At 36.8% G+C, this 13,706-nt stretch overlaps 1 protein-coding gene across 1 annotated transcript in view; it reads left to right on the forward strand.

Moving 5' to 3' along the window:
• The first annotated feature begins 3,235 nt into the window (after positions 1-3,235).
• The window catches only part of GREB1L (growth regulation by estrogen in breast cancer-like), a 177,248-nt gene continuing 166,777 nt past the window's right edge, over positions 3,236-13,706 (forward strand). Inside the window, exons 1-2 of the mRNA XM_011996346.1 lie at positions 3,236-3,501; positions 5,735-5,844. The gene's annotated coding sequence lies outside the window, so the exon portion shown is untranslated. The remainder of the gene's footprint in view (positions 3,502-5,734; positions 5,845-13,706) is intronic.

Consider the following 13,706-nt stretch of genomic DNA (forward strand, 5'->3'; position numbering starts at 1 on the left):
CGCCCGGCTAATTTTTTGTATTTTTGGTAGAGACGGGGTTTCACCGTGTTAGCCAGGATGGTCTCGATCTACTGACCTTAGGTGATCTACTCCCCTCGGCCTCCCAGAGTGCTGAGATTACAGGCATGAGCCACTGCACTCAGTGCCTGATATTAGGATTCAATGAAATACATTTATCTTTGCCTATGGAGTCTCTAAACTTGTGAATTTAGTGAAATAGCTTGAACATTTTCAACTGGTAAAATTAGATCACTATAGTTGAATCATTTGGTGCAAGCTGTTAATGTGACATTCAGCTGGAATTTATCAGACTCAATTAGAAAACCTCCTCTCATTTAAATAAAACAAAAAATTGAATAGGTAGGGAAAAGGTTATATATGCTTTTTATTCTCTTTCCATTTTAGAAAGCAAATGAACATAACTGTGAAATAGATAAGTCATACTTAGTGATAAAATATCCTCCATTTTTAAGGAATAATTTCCCTGTGTTTCACATTTGATGACTTTTGGGATCTATATTTCCATTTAGATAACTGTTAACATTGTTGGTGTTTATTTTACTACAGGAAAATTGGTGAGTGTATGTGATGACAGTTACACAGTACATATTTGATAACAAGGGTAGAATAAGTCAGTTCAGTCGTGGTGGTCTGTTATCTATTTTTAGGTCTTTTTGACCCAGGAGTCTGTGACCTATGAAATCTCCACTTTTTTGGATTTGTTAAGGTCTTTTACAATGCAAAGATTTAAATTTAGATGAGTACCATACTGAAGGATATTGGCTAATGTGGTCCCAAACATAAAGGGTATCAAAGTATACAATGGGAAAAGCTTAGGAAGTTACGGTAACGTATGTGAGAGGAGAGGGGCTACAGTTAAGGAAGTTTCTTTTCTTCCCTAACTTATAACAAAGAGAATCTGAAATGTAAACTGGTATTTGCCATGCTCTGATTAGTCAGCAGCATGCCATTTTGTGAAATCATTGCTGAGAAAATGTACCAAATCTTGAGTACAGAGTGTTCCTGCATCTGATTGGAAGGGGCACATGAATTGTTTCTAAGGTATTGCAGACCCAAGGCTGCACAAATTAATGTGGAGACTTGGGGGAGGGATCCAGTCAGGGAAGGGAAGCTTCCTAGACATTACAGCTCTGTCCAGAGGCCAAATGGGAGATAAATCACCACTGGCCACCTCTCTTATTATTGAAATGGTTCAGCCCTGGGGTTTAACTGAAGGACTAACAGGGTTTTGAAGTGCAAATAGGATGGTGGAGGGTAAACCTTTTTAGGGTTTCATTTTGATGGATTTTTTTTCCTGTGTGGATTTCTGGTACAGACTGTGATCTGGAAGGGGCCCTTAAAAAAAAAAAAAGTTTTGTTTTGTTTCTGATCAGTCAGATAATAAGAACTTTCCATAGGGGTGTACTTTTCTAGCATGCATATTGATTCTATTGTGTTTTAATGTAGATCATTTAATTGGATCTTTTTTTGAGCCTTCTGCAGTGGAGCTGTCATTTCAAGGTCACTTCTCTTTCTTGTTATTAATGCCAAAGTTTGAAAGTGTTGAATGATGTGGTACTTCTGGATTAATAGATTTTGGGGGATTACTTAGGGCCACTGTGTATAAGGCTTTGTTTATAAAGTCTTCTAGTTAAAGATCCAGTCCATATTAGAACAAATATTTTACATAAGTGTTCTATAATTATTTAATCTTTTTTCTATTGTGATATCATTTTACATACTCATTTTTTTATTTTGTATGTATTCTGCTTTGCCAGCCTTAAAAAAAAAAACAGAAAATTCTGAGATTATGAAACATTATACTATGTTATTTATGAAAGATACATTGAAGTGTTTGAGGAAAGAAGAGAGACATAAAAATGTTTAAATAACTGATATGTTGATTTATATAAGTTGAAATTTTTTTTAACCTTCTCCCCACAAGTAATTCAATCACAGGAGACAAAATATACTTTAAAATTTGTTTTTTTTTTTTTGGAAAGTGGAGAGGAGAGGAGTCATTAGTAACGCCAGAGAAAAATGATTGTAGCATAACTTAAAGGCTTTGTGTACAAAAATTTTAGAGAAAAAATATTTTTATTAAAGAAATGCTGTATTTAGATTTCTTCTTAGAAATACTGTTGATGGAAATTTTCTTAAGCATTTTGACTTTTTATTTTAGATGTAACATAAATATTTGTATCATTTTCCCTTTTTGAGAAAAATAATGTATTTAGCTCCAACAGAGGTTTTCCTGTGTTGCTCGATATCTATTATAAAAACGGGTTGTTAATCTCCATAATTGGCATTGACCACATGATGTTCTTAATTGACCTCCAGGTTAGTTTTTGTTTTTATGTTCTTTGAAATTTTCCCTTCACTGAATTTATCTGAATGTTAGAGTTCTATTTACTTCCTATTGCTGTCTGATGGTTTTAAATAAGATGTTTTAAATAACAGCCACAAGGAAAGTCCTAGAACCTAGATGGCATCAAGCAGAGTCTCCTGTATCTACAGCTTCCCTGTCATTAGTTTGTTGCTGGGAGATGTTAATATGACCTTTCCTTTGTTAGAAAAGAGCTCTGCAGCCCTTCCCAGAATCCTCTTGTAAAATGTCTTTTTAACCCAAGTTAGAGATTGTCTGATGAATGAATGGTGAGCTTTTTCAAATGTGCTGCACATATTGTTGACATTGTCACAGGTTGCTTTTTAATTTCTAATGTGTTTTTAATTTGCAAAGCATGCATGTGCCTGTCACGCAGTAGAACTGAGTCAGCATTTCTGAGTCCAGATATTGCTATATGCAAACAAGATAGTCAGGCTTAAGAATGCTGTGTGGCAGACTTAGATCTCCTGAAACACTTGTGAATGAATTTCACTTTGAATATTGATGAATAAAAGAAGATACTTGAGAAAGGCTCCCCTGCCCGCCCCCACCCTCAAACACACACAAGAACTCCTCTTGCCTATTGGTGAGTGAATTGCCCCAATATAAAAGCACTGGGTGGGGAAAAGTGAGTTACAGAGTGAAAAGGCAATCCACAAATAATCACTCTTTTCTGCCTTTGATTGTGTCAGATTTTTTGTGTGTGTGTGGCAATTGTTTTCTTTTTTGCTTAGAAGAGGTTTATGGTCCAATGTCTGTCAAGTCAGCCCCTGTCTTAAGCTTGCAGTTGTATTTCTCTCTGGAGTTCCTGGAGGTGATGTTATCTTTTGTTCACTCAGCAGTGTGGTCGTTCCTGAGAGCATCTGTCACTTTAGGCATTACAAGATGGATGGGTCTCCAGTGAACTGCTGGTTGAAGCAAATGGTGAAAATAAGAAAAGTCAAGGGGTTTCAGGGTCTGCAGAGGGGACAGACAACAAGGAAACACTGTTAGAAATCAAGAGTAAGCTGAGCAATAGAGGAAGAGAGCAAAGATGGATCAGATGTCATTTTATAAACATCTTGGAAATCAGAATCTTTTGGCTTTCGTGATCTGAGGGAGACAGCTGCATCATGGTAAACAATTCCATGCTTTGGATTTGCAAAATGTGTTTGAATATATATTTTTTAACCTTGGTAAAGTGTTGGGAAATAATCATAATGATACAGAATATATTATGTGAGGATTTTGCTGTTTGGAGATTTAGTAGTCTTTTCAGTGTTTTAAAGATTAAATTAGAAATCTAAGCTTAAAATTTTTGTTTTGTTTTCTCTTTTTTCTTTCCTTCCTCTTTTTTTCTAAATTTTCTTTTTGTAAACAAGTGACCAAGCACAGGCATTAAAATGAAAAGTTTTGGCCACATAACTAATACTGTTTACTAAATGCTTTTTGGCACTTTCGTAGAGGAATTCTGAAAATTCTGTGCTCAGGCTTTTGGGAGGCTGGGGACAGATTTTAAGTTATTTTCAGTAAACTTCAACTTAACGGGTTCTTTGGTCAAAAAAAGAAATATAATTGTTATTGATCTGTCAGAACAAGTTGGAGATTTATATTGTATTTAGAAATACGTTTTGTTGGTGAAGGTCAAAATTTGTAAATCCTGGCTAATACAAAGTCCCTCCTGTGAGAGACAAGGAACAGGAAGGAGGTTGGCCAGGGAGTAAGAAAGGAGAAGAGGGGGCAATATGATTGCAAAAAAAAAAAAAAAAAATGATTTTGTCAAACTTCTTGGCATTTGTCTATGAAAAAGACCATAGGTTGAAAGGCAAAGAAATTAAGATGATTAGAAGCTTTAAGCTATACAAATGGTTGAGTATCTTCCTTCTCTATGGGTGTAAATAATAGATGAAAGAGTAAGAGTGACAACAAAGGATCAGGTCGTTTAAGAGAATGTGTGCAGCCTGAATAGGGGTCTGTGGCCCAGGGCCAAAGGTCTTAGCTTTGAGTGTAATTAGAAGAAAATACAAAAATGTCATTACTAACAGGTGAAGTGTGCAGCACGTGGCCAAAAATTAGCAATTTTAGACTCTGAAGCTATTGGAATTAGATTACTGACTTTTTTTTTTTTTTTTTTAAATCATTAGGGTCCTTGTGGAGTAATATGGTTTCATTGGCAGTAATGCAGTTTGACCTTGTTGACCATATGGGGTAATCTTGGGTTTGGATGTAGGTAGCAAGGCTCCTGCTGACTTAGGAAAAGATGTCTATTTATGTGTGGGCGGGTGGGATATATGTGAGTTTGAAAAACTAGACCTTCCATTTTTAATTATTTTGCCTGAAGACCTTCTTCTGACAGTAAGAGGTAAGATAAATACTTTTATTCAAAAAATCTAAAATTTTTTTTCTTTCTTTCAAGTTGGCATAAGAGAAAAGTAAAATGAAAAAAACATTTTTGGACAACATAAGTTAATTCTACTTCAAATATTTTAGTTCTATAAATATTCATATTTAGTTCATATAAATATTCAAGAAAGAAGTTAGTTTCTTAGGAAAATCCTCTTTTGTTTTCTTTTTAAACACAATAACAAAGGACTAGAAATGCTTCTGTGTTATCTATAAAAATCAATGACAGGTAGCTTTCATTTCACTTTATGTTTTACAGCTATATTTCCTATTTTCCCATGTAGTTTATATTGACCATGTATATATTTCCTATTTTCCCATGTAGTAGTTTATATTGACCATAATCTATTTAGAGGAGAGATAAATATGCGTACTATAATTTTCAACCAATTATATGCAATTATAATTATTTAGTTTAATATCTTCTAGGAATACGCTACTCAGAAGGGTAGGAAAAAATAGCTCTTTTTCTTTTTGCAGGCTTATTGGAAATTATTCAATCAATATTAATTATGTTTTACATTTTTGATAGTTCTTTGAGTAGATAAATTTGGCTCGGGTATCAGAGATTATTACCCTTAAATTCCTTAGGTAAGAAAATTACCTTCCACTAATTTCATTCCTAAAGGTCATCTGTTGGCTTTTGATATTATGGTAACATCTGCCACAAATGCAGACTTGACAGACTTATTCAACTTACTTTTAGTGGGGGAAATCATAAGAACAACAGAAATTATCCTTGAGTATATATTATAATTAGGAGTCATTATTTTGAGACTATTGAGAAAGGTGGAGTATCTGTATATTTGCTCATTATAATGTATATGGAGTTGTAAAGTGTAAGACTTTGATAATTTCTAAGTGTGATTTTCAGAGAATTATAAATATTTAGATTATTATATAATATGTATTTGGAAATTAACTCATGTCTTTATATGTATTTTTTTATTTTTTATGTTTTTGCAGGTGCACAAAAAGCTTTAAACAAGTTAAAATCTAGGCAACAGACTCCCTGAAGTGTTGACTGCCCAACTTAATCATGACTGTGATTCAAAAATGTTATTAAATAAACCAAGGTATTGTACAATTATATATGCCCTTCCCCAATTGTTCAAGATCAAATTGTTTTAGGAAGTTGTATTTTAAATTTAAGTAAAACTACTATGTTTGCTCCTTAAAGTAAGTAAGAGCTCCTCTCCTTCCCTGCTTTCCTCTCCCCTCCCCCGTCCCCTTATCCCAGACCAGAAAGCTTCTGCAGTGAGTTCTTTCTCTCCAACAGCCTCTGTATTTCCTATATACCTAAATTAAGACAATATGAATTCAGTTCTTTATTCCTTTTTGTTGATTATGATTTTGTCCTTCAAATTGTCTAATAAATGAGACTTGTAGATTATAGGCTTCTGCAGAAATACCCAGATTATCCCTATTGACTGCACATATTCGTCTTATGTAACACTATCCTGAGATGTATGTTCTAAAGATTTTATAAAGGTTTTTTTTTTTTTCTATTTTAGGAGGCTTTTAATTTAGAAAAGGAAAAAGGTGATGTTCCCCACTCCCCAACAAAGAAAATCAGATGCTTGCTTAGAACTGAGAATTTAAGGCTACTGTTTAGGTAACTCCTATCTGTCAGAAGGGGCATATATATCCTAAGACTGTTTCTCTCCTTTTGGAAGTTACAATGTGCTTAAATAGCCTGGCATTTCCAAGAGAGGCCAAAGATCTTTTCCTCTTTTATAACACGTTGTATCCTTTTGAGGCCAAAAAGAACAAGAGGGTCATTGCCACTTCAGCCTGGTCCCTGTTTGTTCCTTCATGGTGACCACGCAGATACTGAAACCCAGGATGGGCTTAACATTTGGGCCTGGAACATCTGGAAAATGGTCAGAGAGGGAGCGGAGGAGGCAGAAGAAAGAGAACTGTTGCATTTTGTTTCACCAGGTGCTAGGAGGAAGCAACATTAGCCTTTTTGATATGGGAGGCACATTCTGTGGACCCTGGAGTTAGGCTGCAACAATTGAGGAGGTCAAAGGACAGCTGAGTGGGGTCAGTGAGACACCATGGGGTGTATTTTGTTACTTAGTAAAAGGAGCAGCCTCCTAAACCTTAAAGGATTCTCTTGAAAATCTGTGTTGTGAAAAGGTTTTATGAGTCTCATGGCAAAAACTCCTGATTTATCTAAGGAATGCTCGCTTTTGTCTGATGGAAGGATAATCCTTACCAAATGTTGGCAATGTCTATAAGAGTCAATATAGGTCTGAAAGAACAATTGGAGTTTGAAGTGTACTTTGCTTTTCAAAATGTTTATCATTTTAGTGTTTCTCTCTCAGGAAGAATTTTGCCCCGTTGAAATATCACCTTGTTCTTTCCTTGGAGCAGAAAGTGGTAGCGGGTGGGGAGTGAGGGAGGGTGGAGGGGGGAGAGGTAATCCAGGAACCTATATTAATTTAAAACTCATTCTACAAGCTTTTGGCCTAATCTGCAGACAAGGTATTATTATTAAACCTTTAAAAACACTAAAACTTGTTAACTCTAAAAAGTAATCTTTGAATTTATTTTAACTTATGAGGAAAATGGGTGGCACATGAAGTATGTTTCCGGAATTCAAATTTTTTATTTAGTTGTTGATAGTTGATAGAAGAGGCTGTCAGTTGACAAATAACCTTCAACCTTGTGCTTCTTCCTGAATGTGGTCTAGAAGAAAATCAGTGTCAGAGTCACGAATAGAGAATAAGAAAAGCAATACAATAAGGAGTTTTCTCTTTGAAGGGAAATGGAGAAGGGAAAAATCTGCATGTTGTAAAAGCTCTCTTTACCACAACCCATGACCTCAAGAGACCGCTTGTATGATTGTGGATACCTTTGAAAGGTATTAGCCACCTGACAGGTTGTGAAAGGAGACTGTTAGAGGAATTTGGCAGTATTTTGATATTCCAGTTTATATACTATCTTTTATATTCCAATCTATACACATATATAGAGAGAAAGCATATATTACAATGTATATAATAAGGAAAGAAAGATAAAATGATAAGGAATATAATAGGCCTTGCTAATTTATAAATTTACGATATCTACTAATTGTGTGTGACTTCTTTTGAATTTTTGATAATCACTTGTGTTAAAGAAACATATACATAAATGTGAGGCTTAGCACGTAGTCTGCTCTTTTTCTATTTTCTCAAGGTTAAAGCACCTTTCAACAACTAATTTAGAAACCTAAGTATAGTGACTGATAATTGCCTAGAGAAAACCCACAGCTGTTTAAGTAACCTTAAAATTGTGGCAAAACTGACAAATACGATTAGCAATGTTAATAAGCTAAGAAGATGGAAAGACAGGAGCAGATGACAGAGTGGAAAGATGGAGGTAGCAAGAAATCATAAAAGAATAGAATGTTTAAGAAAAAAAAAAAACAGAATGTTCATGGTTGCTTTGAATTTACAGTGCTTTTTCTTTCAAGCAAAGTCTCCCTCTTTTATTACTTACTCTCTGAATTATCAGCAGAATGTGTGCTTTGCAGGTTGAATAATTCAAATACATTTGTTCAGCCCCTAATTCACATCTGATTTTGAAAAAAGACAGCTATTTGGCAATAGTATTTAAGAAAAACCATCAAGTTTTGCAGATTCTAAGGCACAATTTGATTTGCAGTACTTTTTAGAAGTCAGTTTTAAACGTACTTCTGTTTTACTGTAATTACTTTGGGAATTTATTTACCCCTCTTTGTACCCTTGTAATGCCTAGTCACTCAAATATATTACACAAGAGACCCTCTTTCTGGGTTTAGTGACCCACCATTATCAAAAACAAAACAAAGCCAAAAAAAACCCGGAGAAGTATTTAATATGTTATTATTACTAATTATATTTATCTGGCTAATGTTCATAGCCAACTTTGCAAACAACTTCTTTGGGATAATTAAATGGGGCTGGGTAAATAAGAGAAATTAGTTGAGTGTTAGCTGGAAAATATTTAGTTATCTGTGCCCTTCCCACTATTTAAAGCATCAGATGAAATTTAGAAAATTATTGTAGTATCTTTTGAAATTCTACTCTGCATTTGGGAAATTGGCAAGTTGTTTTTTGCCTCTGGTGTTTTATGCAGATTTTAATGATTGTTGTGATAAATCCCCAGAAGTTTGTTTTCAGAAACCATAGAGACTATGAACTCTGAATGTGACAGCGTTGAAAGATGTGGTGAGCCACACGTTGGAAGCATTTCTTGTTATTTAATGTTTTCTGTTCTGGATTATTGACTGTTCTCCCTGTTGAAAAATTGGTCTCTGGTGACATGGTAGAGGTCACACGTTGCCTATTATTGTTTTGCTTCTTTGATCTTACACAAGGATTGCCTCTGGTAATTATACTAGTTCCAGAGAGTCTTGACAAGAGGTGTTTATTTTACAGAAGAATTTCTGGCATTTCAAGGAAGAAAGTAAAGATTTCCAGTGGTAACTTGTACTTCTTTGTTACAAAGGAAAAATAGCATTGTAATCATGGTAGTTTTTTATCATTATTATGAAATTAGTTAGCATAGTACAATAACTATTTCTAAAACAATTTAATATATATTGCATATCTGTAAGTATATTGCTAAAAAGGGTAAATTTTAGGATTAAGTTACTAGGATTGGGTTTTTATTTGAATACCTAAAATACTTTTGACTTTACAAACTATCAAAAGAAATTCTTCCAGCCTGGCCAACATGGTGAAACCCTGTCTCTACTAAATAAGTACAAAAATTAGCTGAGCATGGTGGCACGCGCCTGTAATCCCAGCTACTCAGGAGGCTGAGGCAGGAGAATCGCTTGAACCCAGGAGGCGGAGGTTGCAGTGAGCCATGATTGCACCACTACACTCCAGCCTAGGCAGCAGAGCAAGACTCTATCTCAAAAAAAAAAAAGAAAAGAGAAAAAATAAATTTGTCCAAATTTCCAAATTTAAATGTACAAAACTATTAAAGGAGTTTAAAAGTTTTGTCTTTTAATCTGTTTGCAGTTTCTAAACATCCTCAGCAAGAAGGATGAATAAAAATGAAATAAAACACTTCTGTTTTGAAGGCATGGTTAGCTTTGTGCTTTTACGGAATGTGCTTGGGAAGAGATACCTCTTCAGACTTGTTTAATATATAATTGGATAAGACACAAAAGCTCAATTTATTCATTTTTTTGTTACTCAGTTCCAGCATTAAACAAAATATATGTCCCCGAAAACTCACAATCTACTGGGGGAAGTTAGACAGATACTAGACCAAACTAACTATAATGGAGAGTGACAAATATCAATTTAAAAGAATAAATGAAATGCTCAGAGAGCACAAAAGAGAGAGAACAAGAATATGTAATTGTTTAATATTTTGGATTTGAGACTCTGAAAACTTACAGGAAGTATGTTTGGTTTCCTTGTCTAAGAGTCATACATTATTCCCTCTCATCAGGCAATATTTTTAATAGAGAAAGAGCATGTAAGCAGAAATACAGTAACAAATAATTTTCTTATACAAAGAGTAAGAGACAGTCATAATCTATCCTATACAATCATTTTACAGATGAAGAAATTGAGCTTGAGAGCAGTTAGGGGACTTGTTCAAGGTCACATCAGTAGGGACACAGCCAGGCCTCTTAGAACTTAAGAAATCTTTTATCTCTCAATCATTGTACATACTCTAGAGTTGTACTGTTCAGTATGACAGCTACTAGTCACATGTAGCTATTTAAATTAATTACAGCTGGGCGCAGTGGCTCACGCCTGTAATTCCACACTTTGGGAGGCTGAGGCGGGTGGATTGCTTGAGGCCAAGGTTTCGAGACCAACCTTGCCAGCATGGTGAAATCCCATCTCTACAAAAATTATGAAAATTACCTGGGCAGGTGGCACATGCCTCTAATCTCAGGTACTTGGGAGGCTGAGGCATGATGCAAGGAGAATCGCTTGAGCCCCCGAGGTGGAGGTTGCAGTGAGCTGAGATCATGCCACTGCACTCCAGCCTGGGCAACAGAGTAAGACTCTGTGTCAAAAAAAAAAAAAATTAATTACAATAAAATAAAATTGAAATTTTAGTTCCTTAGTCACACTGGCCACATTTTAAGTGTTCAACTGTCACTTGTGGCTAGTGGCTACCACACTGGACAGTCCAGAATATGAACATTTTCATTATCTTAGAAAATTCTGTTGAGCAGTGCTGTTCTTGGTGTCAAAGGTCATCTCGTGATTTGTATATATGATTGTACAGTTTCTTAATAAATAAATTGTATATAGTGCCAAATAGCAGCCTTTGGAACTTTTACATTATTTGTTCCTAGAAACAAGGCTCCAGAATCTACTGTAGTGTCCAACTCCTATAAAGGAAAGAATGCATCTTACTTTTCTTCATATCCTCAGTGTGGCATAATGATACATTTTTTTTTTTTTAATTTCAAAATAGTCACTGCTGGCCGTGCGTGGTGGCTCATGCCTGTAATCCCGGCACTTTGGGAGGCCGAGGCAGGTGGATCACGAGGTCAGGAGGTCAAGACCATCCTGGCTTACATGGTGAAACCCTGTCTCTACTATAAATACAAAAAATTAACTGGGTGTGGTGGTGGGCGCCTATAGACCCAGCTACTCGGGAGGCTGAGGCAGGAGAATGGCATGAACGTGGGAGGCAGAGCTTGCAGTGAGCCGAGATTGTGCCACTGCACCCTAGCCTGGGCGACAGTGTGAGACTCCGTCTCAAAAAAAAAAAAAAAAAGGCGCTACTATGACTACCAACATGTTCTGCACTTTTTTTTCTGTGCCAGGGATTATTCTAAAAGCTTATGGCCAGGCGCAGTGGCTCACACCTGTAATCCCAGCACTCTGGGGGGCCGAGGTGGGTGGATCACAAGGTCAGGAGATCGAGACCATCCTGGCTAACATGGTGAAACCCCGTCTCTACTAAAAATACATAAAAAAATTAGCCGGTGTCGTGCCAGGCGCCTGTAGTCCCAGCTACTAGGGAGGCTGAGGCAGGAGAATGGCGTGAACCCAGAAGGCAGAGGTTGCAGTGAGCTGAGATGGCGCCACTGCACTCCAGCCTGGGCGACAGAGCAAGACTCCATCTAAAAAAAAAAAAAAAAAAAATTATTACTGTATGTAAAATCTCATGTATTTTCACAAAAATCTATGAAATTGAAAGTACTATCTCCATTTTATAGATGAAAGATTGAACAATTTGCCCAATATCATACTAGGAGTAGGTGGGTACAGGATTTGAATTAAGGTCATTGGACTCCTGAGTCAATGTAATTAATCCCTATGACAGTAGAATTTCTGTAAATGCTGAGTGAATAATTGTTAAAATTTAGAAAGTGACATCTGTAAAGGAAAAGGTAATAGAAAACTAGGAAGTTATACAAATTTGTCTTTTTTTTTTTTTTTTTGAGACAGAGTCTTGCTCCGTTGTCCAGGCTGGAGTTCAGTGGCATGATCTCGGCTCACTGCAACCTCCGCCTCCTGGATTCAAGTAGTTCTCTGCCTCATTGTCCTGAGTAGCTGGGATTACAGGCCACAGCGCCCGGCCCCAAATTTGTCTTTTTAGTACTACACTTGACACATGAGATTTTTTTGCAATTTTTTTTGTTTTGTTTTTTAGCTCATCAGCTATCGTTAGTGTATTTTATGTGTGTCTTAGAACACTTCTTCCACTGTGGCCCAAGATGGCTTTGAATGTGACCCAACACAAATTTGTAAACTTTCTTAAAACATGATGAGATTTTTGCCAGGTGCAGTGGCTCATGCCTGTAATCCCAGCACTTTGGGAGGCCGAGGCGGGTGCATCACCAGAGGTCTGGAGTTCAAGACCAGCCTGACGGATATGGAGCAACCCCGTCTCTATTAAAAGTACAAAATTAGCTGAGCGTGGTGGCGGGCGCCTGTAATCCCAGCTAGTTGGGAGGCTGAGGCAGGAGAACCACTTGAACCCGGGAGGTGGAGGTTGCGGTGAGCCAAGATCACACCAAAACAACAAAAAATTATGATTTTTTTTGCTCTTTCTTTCTTTCTTTTTTTTTTTTTTTAAGCTCATCAGCTATTGTTAGTGTTAGTGTATTTTATGTGTGGCCCAAGGCATTTCTTCTTCTTCCAGTGTGGTCCAGGGAAGGCAAAAGATTGGACACCCCTGTTCTAGAGGGGTGACTAAATTCTTGACACCCTTTGGCAGGAATGCTTCCTAGATGGTGAGTGTGCTTCATATCGTCTCCACTAAGAAGGCACGCAGCATCTCACTGCCTTACGTTTAGTGATGCTAAGCTCAGCCAGTGGGTTCAGGAGGTGACAGCGTGATCTCTCCATTATAAAGTTCCCCATCAACCTTCTGTCTCATGGTTTCACTTACTACCATTGCCTGCGTGAATTTTTCATTAGGGGTTACAAAGTGGTAATTTTGTAATTCTGTCATTCCTTGCCCCCCTCCTTTTTTTTTTGAGACAGTTTTGCCCTTGTCACCTAGGCTGGAGTGCAGTGGTGCTATCTTGGCTCACTGCAACCTCCGTGTCCCAGGTTCATGCGATTCTCCTGCCTCAGCCTCCCGAGTAGTTGGGACTGCAGGCGCCTGCCACCACGCCTAGCTAATTTTTTGTATTTTTAGTACCGACGGAGTTTCACCGTGTTAGCGAGGATGGTCTCGATCTCCTGACCTCATGATCCACCCGCCTCGGCCTCCCAAAGTGCTGGTATTACAAGCGTGAGCCACTGTGCTTGGCCCTCTTTGACCATTTTTTAGCTGGAATTCTTCTTTTAAAAAAATTCAAACTCTCAATAATCAGGACTATTTGGTTACTTGGAAGTACAGAAAGAGCAGAATAAATGCTTTGCTCTTTTCAAAGTACAGAAAGAGGAGAATAAATGCTTTGCTCTTTTCGCAGTACAGAAAGAGGAGAATAAATGCTTTGCTCTTTTCTTTTCGCAGTACAGAAAGA

The sequence above is a fragment of the Mandrillus leucophaeus genome, unplaced genomic scaffold (genome assembly GCF_000951045.1).
Source record: "Mandrillus leucophaeus isolate KB7577 unplaced genomic scaffold, Mleu.le_1.0 Scaffold51, whole genome shotgun sequence".
In the NCBI taxonomy this organism is placed as follows: Eukaryota; Metazoa; Chordata; class Mammalia; order Primates; family Cercopithecidae; genus Mandrillus; species Mandrillus leucophaeus.